The sequence below is a fragment of the Sarcophilus harrisii genome, chromosome 6 (assembly GCF_902635505.1).
Source record: "Sarcophilus harrisii chromosome 6, mSarHar1.11, whole genome shotgun sequence".
In the NCBI taxonomy this organism is placed as follows: domain Eukaryota; kingdom Metazoa; phylum Chordata; class Mammalia; order Dasyuromorphia; family Dasyuridae; genus Sarcophilus; species Sarcophilus harrisii.
In genome coordinates, this window is record NC_045431.1 from 133,716,507 (window position 1) to 133,744,029 (window position 27,523).

At 34.0% G+C, this 27,523-nt stretch overlaps 1 protein-coding gene and 1 long non-coding RNA gene across 4 annotated transcripts in view; one reads left to right on the forward strand and one right to left on the reverse strand.

Moving 5' to 3' along the window:
- The window catches only part of TET2 (tet methylcytosine dioxygenase 2), a 182,437-nt gene extending 158,244 nt beyond the window's left edge, over positions 1-24,193 (reverse strand). For all 3 annotated transcript variants that reach the window (XM_031941926.1, XM_031941925.1, XM_031941923.1), the window contains exon 1: positions 23,596-24,193. The gene's annotated coding sequence lies outside the window, so the exon portion shown is untranslated. The remainder of the gene's footprint in view (positions 1-23,595) is intronic.
- Positions 23,616-27,523, forward strand: part of LOC116419803 — a 38,647-nt gene continuing 34,739 nt past the window's right edge. Inside the window, exon 1 of the long non-coding RNA XR_004230105.1 lies at positions 23,616-23,738. This is a non-coding gene — a long non-coding RNA (uncharacterized LOC116419803). The remainder of the gene's footprint in view (positions 23,739-27,523) is intronic.

A 27,523-nucleotide genomic window follows, 5' to 3' on the forward strand; every position in this document is an offset into this window, starting at 1 on the left:
CAACGAAGAAGAAGAAAGGTATTTGATCAATACTAGTAATCTATATTTGAATTGACCTGTTTCTATAGTTTTTAGACCATCTGCAAATACTCATTTTACTGTCAGTTTTCTTAATGTGATGTCATTGTCTATCAAAAATAAATTGTCTGGAGGATTTGAACTATATCCATATCAATCTTCTTTGAAATGAAAATAGGACATAAAGTAGTTACTGATAAGTGGACAGACAGCTTGCCAATTCTCCTTGAGGTAGTAAATCAAGAAATTAGAAGATCTTCTTCATAATCAAAACCTCAAGTGTAACAAGAAATATAATTTCATGAGAGTATGTGGCATTTCTCCTTCCAGTGTCTGTAATGAATATAAGCAAACACACTTTTATGAAGTTATTTGTAGAGGTAATACTAAGTGACCTTGCAGAAGGTGATAGAGGGTAAATTTAATAAAACTCCAAACTAACTTAATATATACCTCAATCCTTAGCAACTTCAGGGCAAAATTTTAGTGGCACAAGAAAGATGGTGAAATAAGCTGAAGAAATCTGATTCAGTAGTGAGAAATGAAAGACGCCAGTAATTTGTAGATTATTCAGAGGTTCATACTTTTATATCATAAATATTTTCTTTACTTAATGCTTTGTCCAACTGAAATTTCAACATTTTTAAAGCACAGAGCTCATCATGTCACCTCTTTGGTTTTGAAACTTATAATGACTATTACTTTTAAATAAGATATAAATTCCTCTCTGGCTTTGAAGATCCTTCACAATCTATCTCCAGTTTATCTTTCTACAGTGGTTTCACATTATTCCTATGTATGAGTGCATACACACACCCACACCCACACCCCCCCCCCCACACACACACATATACACACACACTTCCAGCTAAAATAAGTCATAGGATAACATTAAATCATCCTATTTCTATCTTTGCACAGACTCTTCTCTCATCTCTGGAATATTCTTCCTCCTTAGCCTTTGGCTTTGTTATCTTCATTCAGCTCAAATGCCACATCTTACAAATATATATATTTCCCTTCCTTCCCTCCACCCCTCCCTTAAATGGCAGGCAGTCTCATGCATATTAAATATGTTAAAGAATATCTTAAATACAATATATGTTTACATATTTATACAGTTCTCTTGTTACACAAGAAAAGGTGGATTTAGAAAGATAAAAATAACCTGGGAAGAAAAACAAAAACTTACAATTAGCTTTTACAGATGCACCCAATTAATAATATTCTACTCAGGTCTTCAGAAATTCTTTTGAATATATTTCCTATTTATTTATCTGGTTTCTGGTAGTTTCCCTCAGCAAAAGTAAGCTCTTTGAAGGCAGGGACTATTTTGTTTTTGTCTTTCAATCTCCATGGATAGCCATATTAACAAGAATATAATGGGCTGTTAATAAGTTGAATTAAAAATGAGAATTGGAAGGCTTTTGATCTGGGAAGCAATATCTTTGAAAAATTAAATGTATCCTGACAAAAAAAATGACTAACATTACAATTATTTCAGAAATCAACCATCTTTGGACAGTTAATAACAGACAGTTTGAGCAAAGGCCAATATCAACATCAAAATTAGAAAAAAACAAAATAAAAATGAACTCAAAATTTTAACTCAAGCCAGCTGCATGAATTTTCTAAAATATGTTTGAAAATAAACTGAGTCTAGTTTGAATAAAGAAAATCTAACTATAAATAAAATTAAAAATACGAATTTATAAAGAAAAAAAATCCAAATTTTTCTTTCTCCTTATACCTAGCTATGAGTTCCAAATGTTTGAATATATGAATTTGGAAGTCTATATTTGTTTGAGATATAACAGAGAAGAATATAAGAACACATACTTATATAACCTCATATATTCAAAAAATTGTGAACATGTTAACTATAATGATACTTTTAAATAATCCAAAGTCCAAAGACATATTTTACACAGGGATGTTACCTTATTACATGTACTTATTCTATGAAATTAAAGAATATTTAAATTGTTATTGAAAACACTACATATTGCTAAAACAATTGCTTTCACATTCCTATTTCTTATTAAAACACCCATCTTTAAACAATATCACATGTTCACTGAATATTAAAACTTGAAACAAAAGGATACAAGGATGAGAAATCTTGCTCTTTTATCTATATAATTCTTAAAATGTCTGAACTTTTCAGAGATAAATCTGTACATTTTTGGGAAAAAACCTCATTTAGAAGTAAATGTATTGTGGATAATACATGTAATAATAAATTTTTTAAAAAAGATTCTCTTGGATCAACCAAATCATTTCCAGTGGAGCAGTAATGAACTGAACCAACTACGCCCAGAGAAAGAACTTTGGGAGATGACTAAAAACCATTACATTGAATTCCCAATCCCTATATTTATGCCCACCTGCATTTTTGATTTCCTTCACAAGCTAATTGTACAATATTTCAGAGTCTGATTCTTTTTATACAGCAAAATAATGTTTTGGTCATGTATACTTATTGTGTATCTAATTTATATTTTAATGTATTTAACATCTACTGGTCATCCTGCCATCTAGGGGAGGGGGTGGGGGGTAAGAAGTGAAAAATTGGAACAAGAGGTTTGGCAATTATTAATGCTGTAAAGTTATCCATGCATATAACCTGTAAATAAAAGGCTATTAAATTAAAAAAAAAAAAGATTTTCTTGTCCATTATCCTAACTTTTTAATCTCAAATTTGACTTTTTTGGACAAAGTTCTCTTCTAAAAGTTTGGTCTGAATTCTTCTCTTTAAATTGTAAAATTCAAGTAAATTTACTTCTGTAAGGTGACTTTTCTTTCTATCACAAAGGAATTAAACTAAACATTCTCAAAGGTTTCAGTGGTTCTAAAATACTATTATTCTCAATTATCACTTAAAAGTGATAATTACAAGTGAGTTCACGTCCCAACTTTCTCAGTAAATTCTTGGGTACATCACTTAATCCTTCAATTTATAAGGAAATTTCTTATTTATTTATAATTTTTTTATAATTTTTTATAATTTATAAGGAAAATTCTGTATAAAACTGGGTTTAAACTAGATGATATGCAATATGCTTTCCTCTCTATCTCTAATATAATATAATTCAAAGATTTCAGTTGTTTTTTAAGATTTTCTTATCACAATAACTTTCTGTTTAAAAAAAAAACTTTCTCAAGTCTGATCCTTTAATATCTGTTTGAAATATGTGATTTTTTTTTGTAATTTGGACATACTAAGTAACTTTAATTACATAAATTTTTTATTCTTCAACTTCCTTGTTTCTTATTTTTTCCTTATTTGCTTGAAAATAAAATAAAAATTATCTTTGAGAAATAGAATACTGTTAATTTTTTTCACTGTGATGAACTCACAACTTTTTTTTCCCCTGAGGCAATTGGAGGTAAGTGACTTGCCCAGGGTCACATAGCTAGTAAGTGTCTGAAACCAGATTTGAACTCAGACTTCAGAGCTGGTGCTCTATCCACTGCACCACTAACAGCCCCTGAAGTCACAACTTTAAATAAAATAAAGCAAATACTAGTCCCACATTACCTTTTAGTTTCCAAATACACAGCCCCCCGGCCACAAGGATCATGCTTTTTAAACAACTCTTTCTTCAGACTTTACAAAATACTGAAGGTATGCCTTTTATTAAAAGTTGTCTATTAAAATTTCCCTAGTTTTTGTGTAGATGAGAGGCCTATGCTAAATCATTCTAAGTTCATTTTGAAGCATTTAGTAAGAATTATTGAGTGTATTTGCAAAGGAATTGATATCATCCATTTCATCAATGGAAAGGCAAAATTCAGAAAATTAGACCTTGGTTAATGAAGCACAAAAAAGCAGCATTTGATTGTAACTTTCCCATGAAAGGTCATTAACTTCACAGCTTCTAGATACCCTTCAGATGCAATGCAGAAATATTTTTAGAGTAATCAAAATTAAAACAAAGCAAAACAAAACAAAAGCAAACCCCCCATCCCCCAAACAAACCAACCTTCACATAGGCAATCCTTTATTTAGAAAAAAAGAATTTTCAATGTCACTGGTTTTAGGTCCATGGAAATAATACAGTGGACATCATATTTATAAGATTCAACAAAATGAAGAACTTTTAATGATCAGTTACAAAGTGATCCATTGGTGTCATGATATAAAGAACTTTAATTTGAAAAGGAGCCAGAATGATGTATTAGAAAGTTGATAACACATTGTTATTGTTTGTTGTTGAGTAAAGAGCATTTCAATTTGCTATCCCAGAAAGCACAATTGTCAGAAGAGCAAATTTATGTTTGAAGCAAAAAAAAAAAAAAGTTTTCTAATGATTAGAACCATCCAAAAGTGGGACGGATTACTGTGGAAGGTAATGGGATTCCTTTCTCTGGAGACAATAAAGCTAAAGCTAGATAATTATAAATCGTCTTTTTACTTTAGGGATGAGTAAGTCTAGGTTATCTCTAAGTGTCCTGCCCAATTTGGACTTTGATTTGTGATTTTTTAAAAGGTATTTTATAATATAAAGGAATTTTAAAATTTAGTCCAAAAACTACCTGAAATTTACAATCTGTAAGACTAGGCGCAAGTCCTGCCTCTGACAAATAGTGCCCATCACTGTGTGTGTATGCACACACGCACATGCACACACACACACAACACACACACAACACACACACACACACACACACACACCTGTCACACATTTGTTTTTAAGATTTTGGCACAAGTTGCAGTGAAAGCCTAAGCTGAAGCTTACATTACAATTAGACAAGCTAATATTGACACCACCAGCTGTGTGTTGTAGTTTTTTTTTTTTTTTTTTGGTAAATGTTGAACATGTATTTGTGAAGTAAGCAGTTCCATGTTTAGCTGGTTGCTGTGAACAACAGCTGCTTTGCTGAAAATAACAGTGTCCAGCAATTGTCTACAAGATTTCCTCTATTTAAAATTCCATTAAAATATAAACTCTCTTTTTTATTTGTGTTTTGTTTTTCCAAATACATGTAAAAATAGTTTTCAACATTCCCCTTTGCAAAAGCTTGTGTTCCAGATTTTTCTTCCTCTTTGCTCCCTCTCCACTCCCCTCCCCCAACCCCAGACTAATATCTAATATAGGTTAAGAATATAAACTTTTTAAAGACAGGAAGTTTTGTGCTTGTTTCTGCATTACCAGCACCTTGGACAGGGTTTTGAAAATGGACACAATAAGATTATTGAATTGATTTAAGTCAGTTGTCACTCAATGTCAAGTAAAGTAGAATGGGCAAAATATTATCCAATTTGGGAGTTTTTCTGCAATTTAGTCTATCAATAAATCAGTACGTTTCTGCTGTATGCCTAACAATTTATTAAATGTAGATGAATTTATATATACATAAAAAAACACATTATCCATTTCAAAGTCAGTTTAATTGAAAGAAAACATGACAATTATTTGAAAGTGCTAAGTAAATAAGATACAGGGTAGTCCAAAAGTATTGGTGCCTTTGGGGGCATTCTATATTGTTTTTTGAAGCTGTTTAGTGTAAACAAGCTTTCCTGAATTAACTCTATTTATTCCTGTATCCCTACACTCTTCATGTTCTTGCCCCTGCCTATTTATTCAAATCCTGTCTATCCTTCAAGATATACTTCCAATCCTGTATCCTCCATGTCAAAGGTGTCAAACATAGTCTGCTTGTAGCATGTGGCCCAAAACAATACTGAGTATAACCCAAGCTAAATTAAAATATAATGGGGAAGTGTTTGAGAAAATAAACAAAAATATAATAAACTATATATGATATCAATGTAAAGATTTTTAGGTCAATATATGGCCCATAGAAATCCAGTTCAGTGGCCTCTATTTCTATTTGAGTTTGACACCACTACTTTAAATTAATTTTTCTGGGCCTTATATGCAAAAGAAGTCTGGCTGAGATCCTTTTCAACTCAATCCTTTGTTTCTTTCATAACTGATTTAATAACACCATAGTGATACTTCTGTTACTGGAATAATTTTTAAAAATTAAATTTTAAAAAAGTTTGCTTGTCATGATTATTAATTCCTATTTTAAGTTTGAAGTAGAAAACTTTCAGTCATGATTGATAGTTTTAAGATAAACTCTAAAATTTATTTGCTTGCAGCATCTGCCATATTTTCTTTAATTCCCTCACCCACCATACCCATCCCTTTTCAATAGAAGCTACAACAAGAGGGAACAAAATATTAAACTGCAATATTCTTCTCTAAAGGATAATGTTCTCTGGGAGCAGGTTTCTTGGGGGCCTTCTGGGTGGCAGCCTTCGTTTCAGTTCAATTCAATAATCACCTCAAATGCAGCCAGGAGTTTAAGTCCAAATCCTTTATTGTCTCTTTCCAAGTCTTGTTTCCTTCCTTGGGCCTGGTTAGCTTTCTTAGAGGCCTATCTCTCTCCTTGGTTCTGAGAGCTCCTGCCACACTAGTCCTTTGCCTCTGCCAGCTTCAGCCTCCAGCTAGCACAAAGGTAGAAGATGGAATGAATCTGTCTCCTCCTCCAAGACCTTCTAGTGGGCTTGTGTTTCTGGCCCTGAGAGCTTCTTCCTTATAAGCTGTACACTGAATACATACCAATCATTATAACACTAGGAAATCATTATTTGTTGTGGTATTAAATCAATGCTAAACTAGATTTAACCACTGTCTCCTCAATTCCACTTAGTTAGTACCTTGTAAGAATCTTAACATTAAACCTTCTTAATGGAAAGGTTAAAAGGGAGCTCTGTCAAAAGCAAACCAGTCAGTCTTGGATTTCCTGAGTTTTTCTTTCAGAACTGTAACTAGAACAGAGTATTACCTCTTATTCATTCTAGATGAGTTGCATTGTTTGGGCCAATTTAAAACAGAGTAGGTGGAATGAAGAAAAATAATTATATCATACCTGGTCAAAATAAAGAAAAAGTTAATCTCTAAAGTCTAGGATTTATACTCTTTCCTTTTGCTGAGTAATATTATGAAATTAGCCATGTCATCCCTTCCTGCCTTAACTCCCATAACACTTCAAGTATATTTTATGGAAGATAAATTTAAAATACTTTGAACTGGATTAGAATAGCAGCATTACTAAGTTAAAAATTAAGTTTTAGCCCATCTTCAGTTTGGTCTTCTCTGACTTGGTAGGAAATCTAGTTCTATTATAATGAGCCAAACTCATGTTTCTAACATCTCACTGATTAGTCAATGAGAAACCCCTTTAGCAGTTTTCTCCAAATGATATGCTGAATGTTTACATCATCTCCAAAAAATTCATTCAATGATCTCTAAATCTCTACAACCTTTAATATTATATTATTATAATTGCTTGTTTGAAGGAGAGATGGGTGGCTAAAGGAAGAGATGAAAAATTTGATAACCTTAATAGTATCATGAAATATCCTCTACTTAAGTGAATATTCTAATTGTTCACAGCATCATCACATTTTAAAGCTGTTGATCATACACAATTTTTAGAAAGCTATTGTAATTACCAAAGTTCTACAAAGTAAAAGTTGGGGTGAGGCAGTAATCCTTGCTTCCTAGAAACTGGTAAGCCTAATTAATTCCTTTTTTTTTTTTTTTTTTTTTTAATGTGGGTGAGAGGCAGTTCAGGTAATAATTCTTCTTTTGTTGATTTCCTGCACGATCCACCCAGAATTTTCTGTGACCATAACATAAGATACTAAATCAGACTAGCTCATGGTTCTGATATATTGGAAGGAGCAACCATAAACTAGATTAATAGAACCAGGAATTGGAAATCTTGGCTTCAGTGGTATCACTCTCCTGAAAGTTGTTCTCTTTCAGCTGTTACATAAGAGCCCATGTGGGATTTGTAGGATGGTGTTTGTAAACAGTGCAGCCATGTGCATCCAAACCATGTGCCAAATGGGACAAGAGAAGAACAAAAAGGTCCAAACAACAAGAAGAATCTATTTTTGCATCAATGAATAAAATATATATTTTTAAAAAGGCAAATATGGAAGGAAAGATGTGTAAGCATAAAGACTTTCCCCCCTTTTTGGAAAACATTAATGAGGAAAATAAGTAGATTCCTGATTACCCTTTATCACCTTCTTAACCCTAACCCTTTTTGTCTTTTTTTTAGATCACAGGCCTGGTTAATATATTATAGATAATAATTTAATTTAATTTCTGAACAAATTGTGAAAGCACTGTAATTATGAACTACAATTTAATAGGCTTTGTTCCAAAATCTCTTATGTTCTCTTGTTTATTGTTGTTGTTATTATTATTTTGATGTGAACTTAAACACTAGGGAAAATGGGAAGAGGTGCCAAGTGGTAACTGCCATTTGTTTGCTGAATGATTAGGCAAAACTATACAAAATAATCTCATACTCAAATATGGTATGTAACAAATGGAACAATAATTCTGGTCTTGGTGATGGAGAGGGTGATGCTATTCTCTCACAGGAGCTGCAAGAATTTTGTTACTCCTTCACATTTATATTCCTTCCCACTGTATGCTCATCTTTCATAAAAGGGGATTGTCTGAGAGTCATGCTTTTAACATGCATTTTTTACCCATGATATTGAAAAATTAACCAAACATAAAAAAAGTTTTACATTCAGATTAAAAATTCATATGGTATGAGACAGTTTTTTTTAAAGTTGTTAGTAAAAATTATAACCACAGTGTGAAGTATAAAAACAAAGTTCACAGCAATAGTGTTGTAAATTCATCTCTGGAGAGCCAACAAAACCAAGGCCACACTTTCTTAATGACAATAACTTAAGTTGTATAATTGTATATCCTTAGTTGCAAGAGGAGAAGTTGTCAGGGAGGTGGGCAGAAATTACATTTTACAAAATAAATCAGCTCCCTAAATAGCAAAAGTCTCATGACAAAAGGCAACCTTTTCAACAAAAATGCAGATAAAGCTTGACTGTTAAGATGTCATTAGTAAAATGTTACTAGCTATGACTCTTCTAAAGCTATCATCTCTACTTCAAACCACAACACCAAATCAACTGTCCCTAACTTAAAATACATTTAATATTTAAAATTATTCTAGGTTCAAGTTTGAAGTAAGACTACAAGATAGAATGAAGGCAGTCTGGACAGAGACAGAAAAGCTGAAATGTAGCTACAAATAATTTACTTTTGATACTAAAAATTATGAAACATTTATTTTTATTACAAAAATTCAGAAAAATCTCTGAGTACTTATTTCAATGAGGTACACAATTTTAAAAAAGAGTGAAAGAAAAGGGTTCTCTCTCTTCTCCCAAATTTGAATAATATCTACTTGACAAAATATTGCTCATTTCCATATTTTTGTCATTGGTCATTTTGGTCATGTAAAGGGAGAATATGCTTTAAAATTTATTACTATGGAATTCAGTTTTCATAGTAATTTCTTCCTATTCTGTAAACTAACCAAGGATTTTATAAGTATTTAGAAATTGCCAAATTATATTTGTTTTATATGCATGACAAATGAAAGAAACTGTTGTATATTATGAAATTGCAATAGAGGTGGTGAAATAATTTTTTCTCTTTTTTTCTTTTATATAATACCCAAAAAAAGTTGTGTGTCCACTAAGTATAAGAGACTTCAAATAAGAATGAAATAATATTGAAAGAAGACATTTATTTTAAAAAACCCAAACAAACACAATACTGAATAGGAAGAACAAAGGTCAGGATGAGAGCATAGTGTCTTTGTCACCTCCAGTACTTTGCATCAAAAGAATCATAAATAATGATTAAATCAGTGTGTACTGTGTGATCTTGTACCTTAAAGCAGACAGAAAAGAAAAATAAGAAGAATAAAAAGAGAACATGATTGTCATGTTCTATCACTAGCTTCCCATTTTTATCTTCATTTCTTCCTGCTTTTTTTTTTTTTTTCTAATCATCTGGGAATCAAGAAAGGAGGAAAGAAAATATTGTAATAAAAAATTTTAAAATGGCAGAAGTGGAAATCTGGAACATCTATAATTGTATATCATTAGATGCAAGAGGATACTTGGCATGGAATTAGACAGGAATTACACTTTACAAAGTAAATGCTATTAGCCTCCCAAATAACCATGATTGATTAGGCAAAATAATTGTAGTCTCTCTCCCCATTTCTCTCCCTCTCTTCCTCCCCCTTTCTCTCCACCCCTCTCTCATTCCCTTTCTCCCCAACACATAATGTCCTATGACTACAAATGCTGGATTTATAAGCATAAAGTAGACAATTTTGCTGTTTAATGCTGCCTTAGACTCAAATTCTCTAATCAAAAAAGGAATACACCATTCATTTGTGGGAAAAAAAAACACACTTCATTACATTTGAATGTAAAAACATCAGTTGACATCAAAAATTCCTGACTTACTTGAAACTAGGACTCATCTTTAAGGGATTAATAGTTCAAGAAGTCAAGACAATGAGATTTAAAATTCCTGGCATAGCAGAGAAGAGTATTTTGCATGTGAACCTGTTGGACAGCTTTTTGAAAATCTCATAGAGTAATGCAATTGTTGAACTTCATATAGATGCATTTCCCATTCTATTTCTTACAAAGATTGTATAAAACTCAACAGTGATAAAACTAAGGTTTCAAAAGAGAAAATAGAAGAGAAAAAAATCAGATGATGGTACTATTTCTCTTAAAGGAAATACTGAAATTAACTGGATTTAAAAAAAATTCCACTTAAAAAACATGTCCTTTAAAACGAGAGATTATTTTAATTTTTGAATATGCCATGGAACATTCCTTAGTGAGTGATTACAATTGAAAAAAACCTTATGTTTGAAACCATTTACTAAAGTCAAATGCTTTCAGATCAGATGTTTTTGAAACATTTTTCAAAAGATTTTGAAATGGGCAGCTTGGTGGCGAGTGGATAGAACACCAACCCTGAAGTCAGAAAGACCGGATTCAAATCTGGCCTCAGACAGAACACTTGCTAGTTGTCATTTAACCCCAATTACCTCAGCAATAAAAATTTTTTTAAAAAAATGATATTTTAAAAGATTTTGAAATTAGAAAACAACAAATTAAGATTTTTCTTTTAATTCCACTTTTTGGTAATTACTAGACATTGTCCTAAATTAAATTTGTATGATGGCATGAATGCAGCTTTTCATCTCACACACACACACACATCATCATCATCATCATCATCATCATCATTAGGCAAAAAGAGATTTTGGCATAAAAGAAAGCTAAAAGTTCTAGCTAAAAGACAAAATTTCTCTTTATAATACTAAAATTCAAAATTCCTATCCTTAAGGACACCTATTAAATTTTTGCCTACCTTTGACTATCAATAGCTCATCAAAATTCTAGTCTAATGTTTGTAAATACTATTGCTATATCTTTGCCAACAGCTTTCTGACCCTCAAAATTTCTGCAGCTGGCAAATATTGGCATCATAGAGCTCATGATATTACTAGCCTAATCCCTTTTCAACATTTCTTCTCTCTTTTGCCAGACTCCCACAGTACAAAATAGAATTCCATTTGCTCAAGTACCCTGAAGATGATTTATAATTTTGATTTTTTAAGAAGTAAGATTTAATAGCATCAGATGAAAACATAAATATGTAATCAAATCAAGCAAGTACTTGTGGCTATCATGCCATTGTTTCTTCCTTTTCTTTTTCTTTTTTTTTTTTTTGAGTAAAAATCATTTTTAGTGAAAAAATTAGGAAGCCTGAGAATTTATGGCTATGGAACATGGAATTTCTTAGATTAAATATAAAATTCTTCAGCTGTTAAAATAAGAATCTAATGTTGTAGAGATATTGCTTTGAACGCAGGTTATATCACGTAGAATCATTGTGTGTTGACTATGCATTGAAAGATTCTATTCATTTACACTGACAACTATGTTTCATCAATTATCCTCTTGTTCATTGAAACAAGTTGAGTATATCTTTTTAAGTATATCTTCTTAAACATACTCATTCCAAATAATATCTACAATTTTCTTAATATGGTACATGTAGCATTTTCTGAAAACTAGCATCTTGATTTGATTATGTCTTCTACTTTCTTGGCATTATCTTAGCTTTTATATACTAGTATAAAATGCAATCCATTGTGTTCTTCATTCAAAGTCTTTCAAATCCCATTTTCAACCCATATTCTCAGACCAGTTTTATATCCCTTCCTCTCACACACTCTTTAAGTTCTAATCAAACTGTCCTATTTACTTTAGTTTGAAAACAATTTTCCATCTCCTGCTTCCATGTCCCTTATGACTGAAATGCTCTCATTTTTCATTTTGGCTTTTATTTAATTTCCATATGTCTTGTAAAATTCTCATGAAGATCAAAACCAAAATAATGTTTTACTAAATTGCTAAACCTAAGCAACAAATTTAGCTATACTATTGCCAACTGCAGCATTATTTTGAACATCATTAAATGTTTTTAACTTAACAGATTTCCCCAGTACAAAGAACTCTAACCCGTAAGATTTCAATTTAAAGGAATTTTTTTAAAGGTAAATCTCCTATTTGACTCCTCCTCCCTACAAAGGGATTCACTTAACATTTGCTTACATTTAAACAGTTTTATCCAATCTACAAGTTTATTCAATCATTTATTTGTTGACATCTAATCTACAGAACATTGCACTCAATACAACGAAAGAATTTAAAATAATGCTACATGAGGGTAGACACTTTATCATTTAAGAATCTTTTCATACCTATTAACTTATAAAATGTATCTGCAAAAAAATTCAAGTTCATACTACTTCATTTTCTACTTTTTTTCTTGAATCATTTCAGACTTACTTGCAATGATGCCTTTCTTTAAACTCTCAGTGAAACACTGAGCCTGGAATTTTCTAAAATGCAATGCACTTGTACAAAACCAATATCGAACAAACAAGCAACCTGGAGATAATTGAAAATTCCTAATATTTTACATGTTTCTCTTTGAAGCAGGAGATACTTAAATACTCACTTCTGGACATGTAGAAATACTATAGTTTGGAAATTTTACCTTTTGGGATTTGTCTACTAAAACTTATTTCATTTGAAAAGGAACCTATGGGGAGGCAGGGGAAGGGCAGAGCCAAGATGGCAGAGAGGACACACACTTCTTTCTGAGCTCTTCTGTTACCCTCAAACTAATTATGAAATTCAGCCTCTGAAATAGTGCTAGATTGTCAGAACCTACAAATATTGGGAATGTAGCAAATTACCAGCAGAAAGTAATTCTGAAGATCTCCAGAAAAGGTCTGTTTTAATTGTGCACGGATATGGGAGGAGTTGACCAGGCATAGGCAGGGAGTCAGAACATGGATACCAGCTCAGGCTGAGCATACCAGGGGTGGGGTGCAGTCTCCCTGGTGTGGAAAATCTACAGGAGGACTCTACCATAGTGTTGGCTACTCTGCCATGGTTGCAAGCCAGTAAATCAGCAGAGAAGTTATAAAACATCCAACACAAACATAGAGGGTAAAAAGTGTAACACCCCAAAGAACGGGAGTCTCACAGGACCTGGCCACACCCAGCACCAGGAGTGACTCAGCATGATCTCAGTGGAGTTGGGGCCCTTCTGCTGCTGCTTCCAGTGTCTGTAGAGGAAGTTTGAAACTCCTTGCCCAAAAAGCAAACCAAAACCTTTTTTTTTTAAATGAGCAAAAAGTTATAGTTAGAGCAAGCTCTAACTATAAATAGCTGCTATAATGAAAGAGAACAGATTTCAAATCCTGAAGAGACTAAAAGCAGATTGTCTCCAAATGAAACCCCAAAGGGGATATAATCTGGTCCCCACCACACAAGACTCTCCTAGAAGAAATTTAAAAGGATCTTAAAAGAGAGCTAGAAGAAGAATGGGGAAAGGAAAGGAAGACTCTGCAAGAGAGTCTAGAAAAGGCATATAACTCATTAAAAGAAAGATTTGATAAAGTAGAAAAAGAAAACAACTCCCTGAAATGTCAAATGGAAAAGGTAAAGAACTCCCAGGAAAACAGAATTTGTAAAATGGAAAAAGAAAATAATTCCTTAAAAAAAAAATTATGAAATGGAAAAAAATTCCATAGAACAAAACAACTCAATTAAAAACTTAATTGAACAACTACAAAAAGAAATAAAAAAGTAAATGAAGAAAATGTCATTAAAAATCAGAACTGAATGTAAGTGAATGACTTGATGAGACATCAAGAATCAGTCATGCAAAATCAAAAAAATGAAAAAATAGAAAAAAAAAAGTAAAATACCTACTTGGCAAAACAACAGATCTGGAAAATAGATCTAGGAGAGAGATTCTAAGGATTATTGGACTCCTCAAAAATCATGATTAAAAAAAGACTCTAGACACAATTTTTCAGGAAATCATCAAAGAGAACTGCCCAGATGTCATAGAATCAGAAGGTAAAATGGTCATTGAAAGAATTCATCGAACACCTCCTGAGACCTCAAAATTAAAACTCCAAGGAATATTGTAGCTAAATTTTAATCAAGGAAAATATATTACAAGCAGCCAGAAAAAAAATTCAAATACAGAGGAGCCACAATAAGGATTATTCAAGATCTAGCAGCTTCCACATTAAAGGATCGCAGGACCTGGAATCTGATATTCTGAAAGGCAAAGGAACTTGGAATGCAGCTAAGAATAAACTACCCAGCTAATTTGAGCATTTTCTTCCAGGGAAGAAGATAGGCATTCAATAAAAAAAGTTGAATTCCATTTATTTCTGATGAAAACAGCAGAGCTAAACAAAAAGTGACCTTCAAATATAGGACTGGAGAGAAACATAAAAAGGTAAAAAGAACTCTTGAGAATTATATTTCTATTATGGGTATACATAGAGAGTGCATGTACAATTTAATTTTACTGTTATAATATAAAAAGGAACTAGATGTGGAAAGGGGATTGTACCAGAAAAAGGAAAAAGTGAAGGTAAAAAGAAGGAAATTACATCTCACAAAGAGGCAAAGGAAACCTATTGTATCTGAGGGAAAGAGGGGAAGAGAATGAACATTGTGTAAATCTTACTCCCATCAGATTTGGCTTGAAGAGAAAATATTAGACATATTTAGTATTCAGAGAAACTTCTCTCACCTCATTGAAAAGTGGGAGAGGAAAAGCGACAAGGGAAGGGGTAGGTTAAATAAAAGAGAATACAGAAATAGTAGGGGGAAGGTATAAGAAAGAGGGTGGGCTGCTTGAGGCAAGTGGTACCCATAAGTTAAATACTAGGGAGGGAAGTGAGGGGGAAAGGAAAGAGAAAAGTATAATCTGAGGATAAAAAAATGGCAGGAAATACAAAATTTGGTAGTTTTAACCACAAATGTGAATGGCAACTCTCCCATAAAGCTGAGGCAGATAGCAGAGTGCATTAAAGCCAGAATCCTACAATATGTTCTTAACAGGAAACACATTTAAAGCAAGGTGATACATACAGAGTAAAGATTGAAGCAGAATCTATTATGTTTTAGGTGAAGTAAAAAAAAAAAAAAAAAAAAAAAACAAGGGTAGGCATCCTGATCTCAGATCAAGCAAAAGCAATTAATTAAAAGAGATAAAGAAGGAAATTATATCTTGCTAAAAGGTACCACAGATAATCAAGCAGTATCAATACTAAACATATAAGCACCAAGTGCTATAGCATCTAAATTCCTAAAGGAGAAGTTAAGAGAGCTGCAAGAAGAAATAGATAGCAAAACTATAATAGTGGGAGATCTCAACCTTGCACTCTGAGAACTAGATAAATCAAACCACAAAATAAATAAGAAAGAAGTTAAAGAGGTAAATAGGATAATAGAAAAGTTAGGTATGATAGATATTTGGAGAAAACTGAATGGAGACAGAAAGGAATATACTTTCTTCTCAGCATATAAAAATTGACCATATATTAGGACATAAAGACCTCAGTATCAAATGCAGAAAAGCAGAAATAGTAAATGCATTTTTTTTCATATCCCAATGCAATAAAAACTATATTCAATAAAAAGCCAGGGGAAAATAGACTAAATTGGAAATTAAATAATCTCATCCTAAAGAATGAATGGGTGAAACAGCAAATCACAGAAACAATCAATAATTTTATCTAAGAGAATGACAATAACGAAACAACATACCAAAATTGTGGGATGCAGCCAAAGTGATAATAAGGGGAAATTTTATATCTCTAGAGGCTTACTTGCATAAAACAGAGAAAGAGAAGATCAATGAATTGGGCTTGCAACTGAAAAGCTAGGGAAAAAGCAAATTAACCCCCCCTCCAACCCTCACAATCAAATACTAAACCTGAAATTCTAAAAATAAAAGGAGAGATTAATAAAATTGAAAGTAAAAAAAAAAAACTATTGAATTAATAAATAAAACCAACAAAATAGATAAATCTTTGGTAAATTTGATTAGAAAAATGAAAGAGGAAAATCAAATTGTTAGTCTTAAAAATGAAAAGGGACAACTTTTCACTAATGAAGAGGAAATTAGAACAATAATTAGGAGTTACTTTGCCCAACTTTATGCCAATAAATTTGATAACCTAAATGAAATGGAGGAAAACCTACAAAAATACATATTGCCCAGATTAACAGAGGAAGGAACAGATTGCTTAAATAGTTTCATTTTAGAAAAAGAAATAGGAGAAGCTATTAATCAACTCCCTAAGAAAAAATCCCCAGGACCAGATGGATTTACATGTGAATTTTACCAAACATTTAAAGAACAATTAACTTCAATACTATATAAATTATTTGAAAAAATAGGGAAGGAAGGAGTTCTACCAAATTCCTTTTATGACACAGGCATGGTACTGATACCTAAACCAGGTAGGTTGAAAACAGAGAAAGAAAATTATAGACAATCTCCCTAATGAATATTGATGCAAAAATATTAAATAAAATATTAGCAAAGAGATTACAGAAAATCATCCCAAGGATAATACACCATGACCAAGTAGGATTTATACAAGGAATGCAGGGTTGGCTCAATATTAGGAAAACTGTTAGCAAAATTGACTATATCAATAACCAAATTAAAATTAACAAAAAGCATATGATCACCTCAATAGATGCAGAAAAAGCATGTGATTAAATCCAACACACATTCCTATCAAAAACACTAGAGAATATAAGAATAAAGGAACTTTCTCTTAAAATAGGCAGTATCATCTATTTAAAACCATCAGTAAGCATCATATGTAATGGGGATAAACTGGAACCATTCCCAATAAGATCAGGAATGAAACAAGGTTGCCCATTATTACCATTACTATTCAATATTGTATTAGAAATGATAGCTTTGGCAATAAGAGATGAAAAAGAGATTAAAGGAATTAGAGTAGGTAATGAGGAAACCAAATTATCACGCTTTGCAGATGATATGAGGGTATATACTTAGAGAGCCCCAAAGATTCTACTAAAAAGCTATTAGAAATAATCTATAACATTAGCAAAGTTGCAGGATACAAAATAAATCCACATAAATCATCAGCATTTTTACACATCATTAACAAAATCCAACAGCAAGAGATACAAAGAGAAATTGCATTTAAAATAATTGTCAATAGTATAAAATATTTGGGAATCTATCTGGGAAAGAGAAAGTCAGGAACTATATGAGCAAAACTACAAAACACTTTCCACACAAATAAAGTCAGATTTAAACAATTGGAAAAATATTAAGTGCTCTTGGATAGGCCGAGCGAATATAATATAATATATAAATAATAAAGATGACAATATTACCTAAACTAGTCTATTTATTTAGTGCTATATTAATCAAACTCCCAAAAAACTATTTTAGTGACCTAGAAAAAATAACAACAAAAACAACAATAAACTGGGAAAACATTTTTATAGTCAAAGGTTCCTAAAAAGGCCTCATTTCCAAAATATATAGAGAATTGACTCAAATTTATAAGAAGTCAAGCCATTCTCCAATTGATAAATGGTCAAAGGATACAAATAGACAATTTTCAGATGAAGAAATTTAAACTATTTCTAGTCATATGAAAAGGTGTTCCAAATCATTATTGATCAAAGAAATACAAATGAAGGCAACTCTGAAATGCCACTATACATGACATATGTTGGAGGGGATGTGGGAAAAATGGGACACTGATACATTGTTCGTGGAATTGTAAATGAATCCAACCATTCTGGAGAGCAGTTTGGAACTATGCTCAAAAAGTTGTCAAATTGTGCATACTTTGATCCAGCAGTGTTTCTACTGGATTTATATCCCAAAGAGATCTTAAAGAGGGGAAAGGGACCCACATGTGAAAAAATGCTTGTGGCAGCCAATTTTGTAGTGGCTAGAAACTGGAAATTGAATGGATATCCATCAATTGGAGAATGGCTGAATTAATTGTGGTATAGGAATGTTATGGAAAATTATTGTTCTGTAAGAAATGACCAACAGGATGACTTCAGAGAGGTTTGGAGAGACTTACATAAATTTATGCTAAGTGAAATAAGCAGAACCAGGAGATCACTATACATAGCAACAAGATTATATGATGACCAACTCTGATGAATGTGGCATCTTCAACAATGAGATGACTCAAATCAGTTCCAAATGTTCAGTAAATAAGAGAATCGGCAACACTGAGAGAACTATGGGAAATGAGTGTGGACCACAATATAGCATTTCCACTTTTTCTGTTATTATGTGCTTGCATTTTTGTTTTCCTTCTCAGTTTTTTTCTTTATTTCTAGATTTGATTTTTCTTGTGTAGCAAGATAATTGTATAAATATGTATACATATATTAGATCTAACATATATTTTAATATATTTAACATGTATTGGACTACATGACATCTAGGGGAGGGAGTGGGGGGAAGGATGGAAAAAGTTGGAACAGAAGGTTTTGCAAGAGTCAATGTTGAAAAATTACCCATGCATATGTTTTGTAAATAAAACACTATAATTTAAAAAAAGAACAGGAACCTATCTGCTTTTCTCAAGCCAGGAATTAACTGCAATACAGAACAGAATCAGAATTATGCTGGAATTTTGCTGGATATCCAATTCTGAATTTGGTTTTATAACAAAATGCATCCTTATATATTCTTTCTCCATTAATCAAAACTTTGTTTCCCCTCCTTTTAAAACCTTCTCCTCACACCACATACAGAATGAGCAGACATACTGTACAGCACTTTAAAATGATGCCAGGCCTCACTGAGTGCTGGCAGAAAACCAAGGTAGCAATCAGAGATCTGGACCAAGTAAATACTGTATATTTGGCAAAATCATTTGTGGATGTGTTCTTTAGTAGAGCATCCAAGATAACCACCAGCTCTATTTGGAACTTGGCAAATTGACTCTACCTCTGTTAAGTCTCCAATTGTAAAAGTTGGCTTGCAAGATGGCTTGCTGCTGCTGGCTTTGGTGTTACTACCACACTTTAAAGCCACTGTGTAGCATGAAATAGTTGGGAAAGGGGTTATTTTGATAAACCAACACTTTACAGCTGATCTGAAGTTGTGGCATGCTCCAGTGACAAGAGGCTGTTAACATATTTTTTCTTCCTGACAAAATGAAGACCTTTATTACTGAAAATGTAGATTGCTAGATAAACTGTATTCAAAGAAATTACCATTAAACATTTAAATAAAAACAAAAAAAATAAAATAAAGATCCATTCTAATTGGTTCAAAAAAGTGTTCCTGAGACTATCAATGTCAATATTCTCTGATGATTCTACTTTGAAATGTCAAGTTGTCTTGAGGAAAAGAGACCTAGCTTGAAGTAAAACAATTTGGGTTTCAATCCCAGCCCTAAAGATGATAGATTGTATGAAAATTGAACTGAAAAGCAGTGTAGGAGAGTGGCAAAAGTACTCAAGTAGTAGTCTAAAAGTCAAACCCCAGGCCTTCTTGTGACCTTGGGGAAGACTCTGGGTCTTACTTAGTTTCTATAATTCTGTTTTGTATCAAGTTGTGACTTTTTCCAGTCCCAGATTCTTCATCTATAAAGTAGAAATATTAATATTTGCCTCATCTTAGAATCAAATGAGATTTTATACACACACACACACACACACACACACACACACATATGTATAAAGTGAAGAGCTTCTTGAATGAAGCCTTTGATTGCTATTTCAGTATGCAGTATTTCCTAGAAATTTAGAGGTTTTGCTAGTTGGAAGTATCTGAAATACAGGATTGTTTGGGTATCTTTGTAATGAAGACAGGAAAAGAAAAAGTGTGGGGGGGGGCGGGGGGCGGGGTTGGTGGTGATAGTGGAGCTCCTACAATAGTAACATGTGAATTACAACATAGGAATATTTTGGCATAATAGGTAGAAAAATTTTGCTGTGGACAACTGAAAAAATATTTTTAAATGACCTATTTTTTCATAATGCAGTCTCAGTGCCAACAAAGGATCTTGGAAATCTGTCATAAAAACTCCTCAGCAGGTGCACGTTCCTAGTTCTTTAAGTAATGTTGACATGTCTAGGACCATGTCCCCACTCCTATCAAAATAACATGTTTCCCTCTGGCTCTAGGACAGGCAACAACAAAATGCTAGACCCAGCTAATATGGTCAAACAAATTTGGTACATTTTCAAATAAACAAAGCAAATGTGACTTTTTTTTTTTATACCTTAGTTATTACATATTAGTAATCAGGTCAACAAAAATGCAGTACACAGCTAAGTCCTAGTTACAATGTGACCATTTTGTCAACTGCTTCTCCTGTGTCATAAAAATTAATTTTTTCAATAGTTTTTCACATGGCACAATACTAACTTCATTGATCTTACTTTTTTTTTTTTTGTAACATGTAAAGGACAATTGTGTTGCATACACCTTGAAATGGAGCAATTGAGGCAATGTTTCCTGTGTATTGTTTATTTTATTTATGCTGATTTGAATAATTTATTCTTACTATACAAAACACAAAGTGAATATTTTATCCAAAACATTTGTGTGTTCTCTCTCTCTCTCTCTCTCTCTCTCTCAGGTATCTTATACAGGATCAATTAGTGAATGCTTTCAGCATGAAATGAGCTGCATAAAATAACAAGAAAATCTGAATTTGATGACAGGACAGGAACAAATCCAGATGTCCAGACCCAAATTTATCTAAGCCACATGGCTGAGGATTTATCCTTTTCATTTAGTAATAAAGAATCTATTATTAATAAGCCAAGTGGAGGGAAAGTCCCACAGCAAATGAAAAGTTCTTCAAGAAAATTGCAGGTATATGTCAAGATAAAAGGAAGCTTTAGGAATTTAGAAAGCTTATAAATTCCATTTAGTCATTAATCATAGTTTTCCTCTGCAAGGGGAATGTTACAAAAGTCATGTTAAAACCAAAGAAACTATCTTTACTTCTAACCTTGGTATCATTATTGTTATTATTTTTACCAGGCTCTGGAGTCCTAAAATACAATTAAATTCTGGGTTTTTAAAAAGGTTTTATTTTTTTCTTATAAATTGTGTTCTCTTCTGCAGATATGAACAACTATACCCACCTCTTTAATCTGAGAGAATCTTCTGTATGTGTGTCACTGTTTTAGCAGAATTTACTCATTTCTTGGAGATCATAATAGAAGCACTTACAAGTGAAAAAGCATGAACAAACACCTTTGTGTATTTAGGGATGTGTGTATTAATCGCTTGGCCTTCTGATCAGAACCTGAACAGCACCTTTCCAACTTGAGTTTAACACTAACCCATAATCATTAACACCTCTAGCATGGAAGACATTTGTTTTCCTTTTTTTATACTTCACAGTCCCAGTGAAAGTACCCTCAGGAAATACACAAGCAAATACAGGATAAATCTAGCCCACCCCCATCCTTTTCAGTATTTCAAGCTGCCATTAAAATGTAAATGTAATGGCATCATTAGCCGGTAAACAATACCTTTTGGGTCCCACTTTTTCTTTTAGATTAAAGACAATGAAATCTTCTAGACAATTCACAACATCCTGGCCAAAAAACAAAAACAAAACAATCTCCCCCCCCCCCCAAAAAAAAAACCCACAAACTATTCATTGTTTAGTGTTTAGTGGATTTGTCATTTGTATGCTAGCCATAATAGGAAATGAAATGTGATTTTGGGTTTTAAATGTAGATATGTTAGGTTATTCTAGATAACGTTTGACTTACACAGGGGGCACATGTGAAAACGGCTTACTAAATTTTTAACCAAGTAAATGGGGGTCTGGAGAAGAGCATACTTTCCTAAGTCTTAAGCACTGATAGAGGAGGGAGAAATATGAATTGAAGCTATTATTAATGAAAACAAATCCTTGTTGCCAAATGATTTTTTAAAACCTAAGTAGATTTTGAACCTTCTGCATTAAACTACCCCGCATATATTTTCCCCCCGTATTAGAGGCTCCAAACTCTACAATCATTTAAACACAGTTTTCTTAGCAACACTAGGGGAATAGCCCCAGTGAAAAAGAGTCTGTAAGATGACCAAATGTGTTGCAGATTGGAGGGGGGTAGGGGTGGGCAGAGAGGGAAAAAAAAAGGAAGAGCTTGCTTCAAATCTACTTTCCACTTCTCTTTCTCCCCTAGGATTGGGTTTCATTTCCTTCAGTGCCCCTGACCTTGCAGTTTCAAACTCCACAATCTTCTTCTGCCTCCCCCATTCCCCCCGCTCCCCCCCCCCCGCTTTTTTATTTCCCCCTCCCCCCTTCCCCTTTGACTGCGCCTGCCTTTGTGTCTGCCTGTCACTTACCGGTGAACCAAATGAAAGCTGATTCAGGAGCAGCACAAAGCCAGAAAAACAGACTTTCACACACAAATTCTCTCACACAGATTCTCCAAAAGCTAGACGGCGCAGCCGGGGAGCAATGCTAATATATCTATCTGAGACTGAGAAGGGTGGCTTTTGTTGATGCTGCTGCTGCTGGTGGTGGTGGTGGTGGTGGAGGTGGAAGTCAAAGAAACTCCTGTCTGATATCTCACTCAGCACTTCCATAAACCCCCTCAGACTTGAAAAGCCCAATCAACCCCTCGAAAGGTCTCCCGATTCCACCACCTCCAACGTGATTTTTAAGAAAATCCGCTGTGAGCGAGAGGATGAGGGGAAGGAAGAAATCGGTAAAGACATTCACACACCAGAGAGAAAAAGGAAAAAAAAAATCTCCATCAGAAGTGGCTCTAATGTGTAGATTTCAACAAGAAGAGACTTTACACGCTTACACTTATATAATGGGAGGGGGGTAGTGGTGGAGGGTGTTAAAGGGAAAAGTAGCACGCTTTCCCTCCCCCTGAACTTTTTTTTCTTTTTGGAAAGAAACAAAGAAAAGGAAAGAACACAGACACACACACACAGAGACACTCGCACACACGAGCGCGAACGTACACTTTCCTGCAGATAAAAAAGCCAGGGCAATCTGCTCCTGGGAGATAGGACAGTAAGTTAGTTTTCTAGTGGGGGCCAACACAGGCGTGCAAGAGGGAGAGAGGTGGCACGGGACTGCAGGTTTTTGAGGGGAATTTTTGTAAAACTCTATTTGTCAGCCATGTTGAAGAGGTTTCGGTAAATTCTGAAGCTTCCCTCTTCCCTCTTTACATTTGGAGGTTGCCACTGAAGGCTTTGCTCGCCTGCACCCCGAAGAAGCCCGACAGACACGGAGGGGAGGAAGAGGAGGAAAGGGAGAGTTTCGCGGCAGTAAGAGAAGCACTCTGACCTCTTTTTTTCTGTCCCCTCAGCCTTGCAGAAATCCAGCAGATGCAGCCGGGGCTCCTTTCTAACAAATCCTAAAGGGCAGCCATCTTGCTTCCTTCTGCTCCTCTACGAAAGCAGCTTAGCCTCCGCATCAATATTCATAAGGTAGTTTGACGTCTGTTCTCATCACTTGGTGAAGCCTCGGTGTTTCTGGTCGGCAGCACTGAAGGAGCAGACGTGACTCGCATGCGAACCAACCGGTCCTTTAAGCGCGTTCTAGATGCTGCTGCTCCTGCTGCTGTCTCTGCTGAGGCTGCCTTCTGTGCTGCTGCTGCTGCTGCTGCTACTGCTCACGTCTGCCTCAGTCGCTTCTGCTGCGGCTGTTGCTTCTTCTCGACCGCCGCCTGCCTTCTCCTCCTCTTCCTCCTTTCCGCCTCCTCCTCTGTAGCAGCCGCGGCTGCTAAGGAACGCTCAGCCCCGCAGCGTCTCTGATGGCCGGCTTGGACGTTGTAAATCAGTTCCCCACCGAGGGACTTCCTAAAGAAAGACTCGCAGTATTTTTGGGTGGTGTATAACAGGGAGAATAAGTACAGGAGAGGGCTGCCCTAAAGCTATAGAGTGAAGTAGGAAAAAATAATGGGCATGGATGGTGTGTGTGTGTGTGTGTGTGTGTGTGTGTGTGTGTGTGTGATTCTCCCGCTTTTGCAAAAGTTGCAGAGAGAACACACTCTTGGACTGTACTGCCCCATTCTAGCGGCCAGGAGAAGGGAAAGAAAGAAGAGGAGGAGGAGAGAGGAAGGGAGGGATAGAGGAGGCATGTGTCAAATAGAATATTAATGCACTTTTTCTTTGACTTAGGACTTTCAGTCCACCTTCGGGGTCCACTGGCTTCATTTACTTTTTTTCCTCTTTCCTCTTTCTCTTCTTCTCTAGCTTCCCCTCACTTTAACTTCTTTTCAATAAAAGTCTTCCCCCAACAACTCCGCCTTAATTAGAAAGAATTTTCTATTGTAGGTTTTGAAATCCTCAAAATCGTGAAATAGTAATTTCCCCCTTAAATTGACAATGGCTCACCTTTTGTTTATTCTGACCACGTGAGCTGTGAAGGTGAGTTCAAGAGTCCTCAAACTAAGGTTTAACTCCTCCAACCCCGATTCCCGTGCTTTTGCTCTACGGTTACCTTTGAATCACTAGAGGACATTTTGTGAACTTGCTTTATTATTAAAATGCACATGGCCCTTTTAAAAGAAAACTCTCCTCCTCCTTTTTAACTCGAATTTTTCAGAACTTTCTACCCAAATCATTAAGTAAGAAGACTCTTAAATCGGAAAACTGCCTGCTGAAGCAAATTAATGACCAGGCACTTCTGCCTGGCTTTTTTTTTTAATCTAGATTTTCCCACATATGTGAATTTTCCTTCTCTATTGCCGAGTAGTCAATATTCTGTTTTGACATTTAGTTTTTCTTTATAGAGAAATGAACCTTTTCATGAATGTTTAATTTTAATTTCACTTAATGTTAATTTTAAAATGAAGTAAAAGACTGTACATATTTTAAGCCAAATTTTAATATATTTGTTTCTTTAATAATTCACTTGGTGCTCTTATCAATAATTCTCTGTGTATCTTTGTTTTGGGATTGCTAGATTTTTATGATAGATTCAGCTTAGAAATTATTCTGATTTGTATCACATCTCTCCCCTATCCACCCCCTTCTACTTTGGAGAATATTTTCCCAATTTTATAAAATTGGGAAGATTTTTTTTCTTTGAAAAAATATGATAAAAGAGCTACTCCCATGTATTACATTATTATTCAGAAAATATCTCACACACACACTGCTTATCCCATTTTGAAAAATGACCATCTCTGTGCTTTGCTCTGGCTGTTTCTCATACCTGTAATGCACTTCCTTCTTCTACTTAGAATTCTCAGTTTCCTTCTGTGTATGTATGTGCCAATAAACCTGTCTCCCTTTGCTAAATTGTAAGCTTTTCAAGGCCAGCAACTATTTTCTTTGTCTTTGTATGGCTAAATTCTGAGTCAGTGTATTGTAGTTTTGGGGTTTATTGGATTCAAGGTGCCAGATAAACCAAGCATATAGCTGGTGTGCAGTAAGTATTTGGAAGCCCAGAATTCGATAAATGGAGAGAGATTAGAACTGGATATATGGATTTAGGACTTTTGCACACAAGAATAACATTCTTATCTCTGATGCTTGCTGCATTGTGACCTTCAGCAAGTTTAATCTCTAAGACTCAGTTTTCTCATCGAAAAAAAAGAAGGGGTTGTACTAGATGGCTATTGAGATGACTTCTAGTTCTAAATCTGGAAGAAGGTTGGTTCCCTTGCACATCTGAAATCTTGGGAGTAGAGAAGAACCTTAAGGTAAAAATTATAGAAAAGGAGGAAAAGGGCACCTGGAAAAACAGAGCCTTGAGAGAACATATATATTTAGTGAGACAAACTGAGGAGTACTTAACAATTGTTACCACCTAATATATTTGGGGTGTACTCGGGAATTTAAATTTAAATTTTTCAAAGGCATCAAATCTTATAATTTTTAAGAATTGTCTTTATTTGGCTAGAGACAAATTGAGCTTTGCTAATGTGCCTTTTTACATTTGGAATAAATAGAGGAAAGACAGTACATCTGCACAGATTTGTTTTACTATTTGCATTTTCCTTTGTCTACTTTGGGGGGAGGGGAGATTCTGAAAGTGTCCTCTTTTTCATTTCATCTTTTAAATCATTTTCTTCTGTAATAACAGGTATTTCTAGTCTACTTAGAATCTTATCTGGCTTGCAGTTAGGGTTTTGCAACAGGATCCAGAACCCTTTCTTGCCAAATTTTTTCTTCTTTCCACTTCCTCCCAAATCACCATGACAGTGTTAATTTAAAGGAACTTCCAGTCCCCCTAAGTCATATCTATGCTGACTTGTCAACAGTTTATTGTACAATATAGAAAAACAATAAATGTTTGTTGAGTGAATGAATAGACAATAATTGAAATTTTGAATAATTATTTTTGCTCAACAGTTTTATGAACTATTTCTAAATTATCTTGGATAATGGAGAAAAAAGATTACATTGTCAAAAATCATTATACATTGGATCATACTTTCCCATGTAGTTTTACTAATGTCCAAACCCCTTTTATTCAAAGTGTACATTCTTGGGATTCTTCCTTTTCTAGGTGTGGTTAATCTATTTTAAAATATAATTCACTGTTTTAACAATAATCTACTATATTCAAGGTCTTTACAATCTTCCTAAAAACAGAGTGCTACTTCAGCAAAGGGGAAGCCCTTGATACTCAGGTGTTTCCTTTAGTAAATGCATTACTTCTAGATTTGGTAAATGACTTGATCAACCTACTAGCTAAGCCAGTGACCCAATAAATACTGGTGGGAAAGTCACTTACGTTAGTCTTCAAATGTATCCCTTTTCATTTACATGTATCTAACAAGAATATTTTGATTTTTAATGCAAATTTCTTGTGTTTGTATGAACACTTTAGAAACAGATGTAGACAATTTTCTCTTCGTTCCACCTAAAAAACTAGAAAAATACTAGTGAGAATTATTTTCCTCTTTGGTATAGGCTGGTAAAAGAGAAGGGAGGTCAAGGTCCAAGTAGCTCTTAAATAATTATACTACTTAATAATAATAATTTCTTTGCCACATATTCTGTTCTCTCCAGTCTTTGAAAAGAGATTTGAAAAGAGAAGTATAACATATAAAAGATGTTTAGAGGACATTTGCCCTTCATATAGGATATCAGCAATTGCTGTGAAGGATTTGTAGGCTTGTTTCTTTTATCTGGTGACAGCAATGTGTGTATACAATGTGAGAAAGCATACTTAAAATGGGGCTACTAATTTTCTTTTTAAAAAACTCAGTCTTTTATAGATTTGTTATTTTGTGGGTTAAAAAAACTTGGGACACACA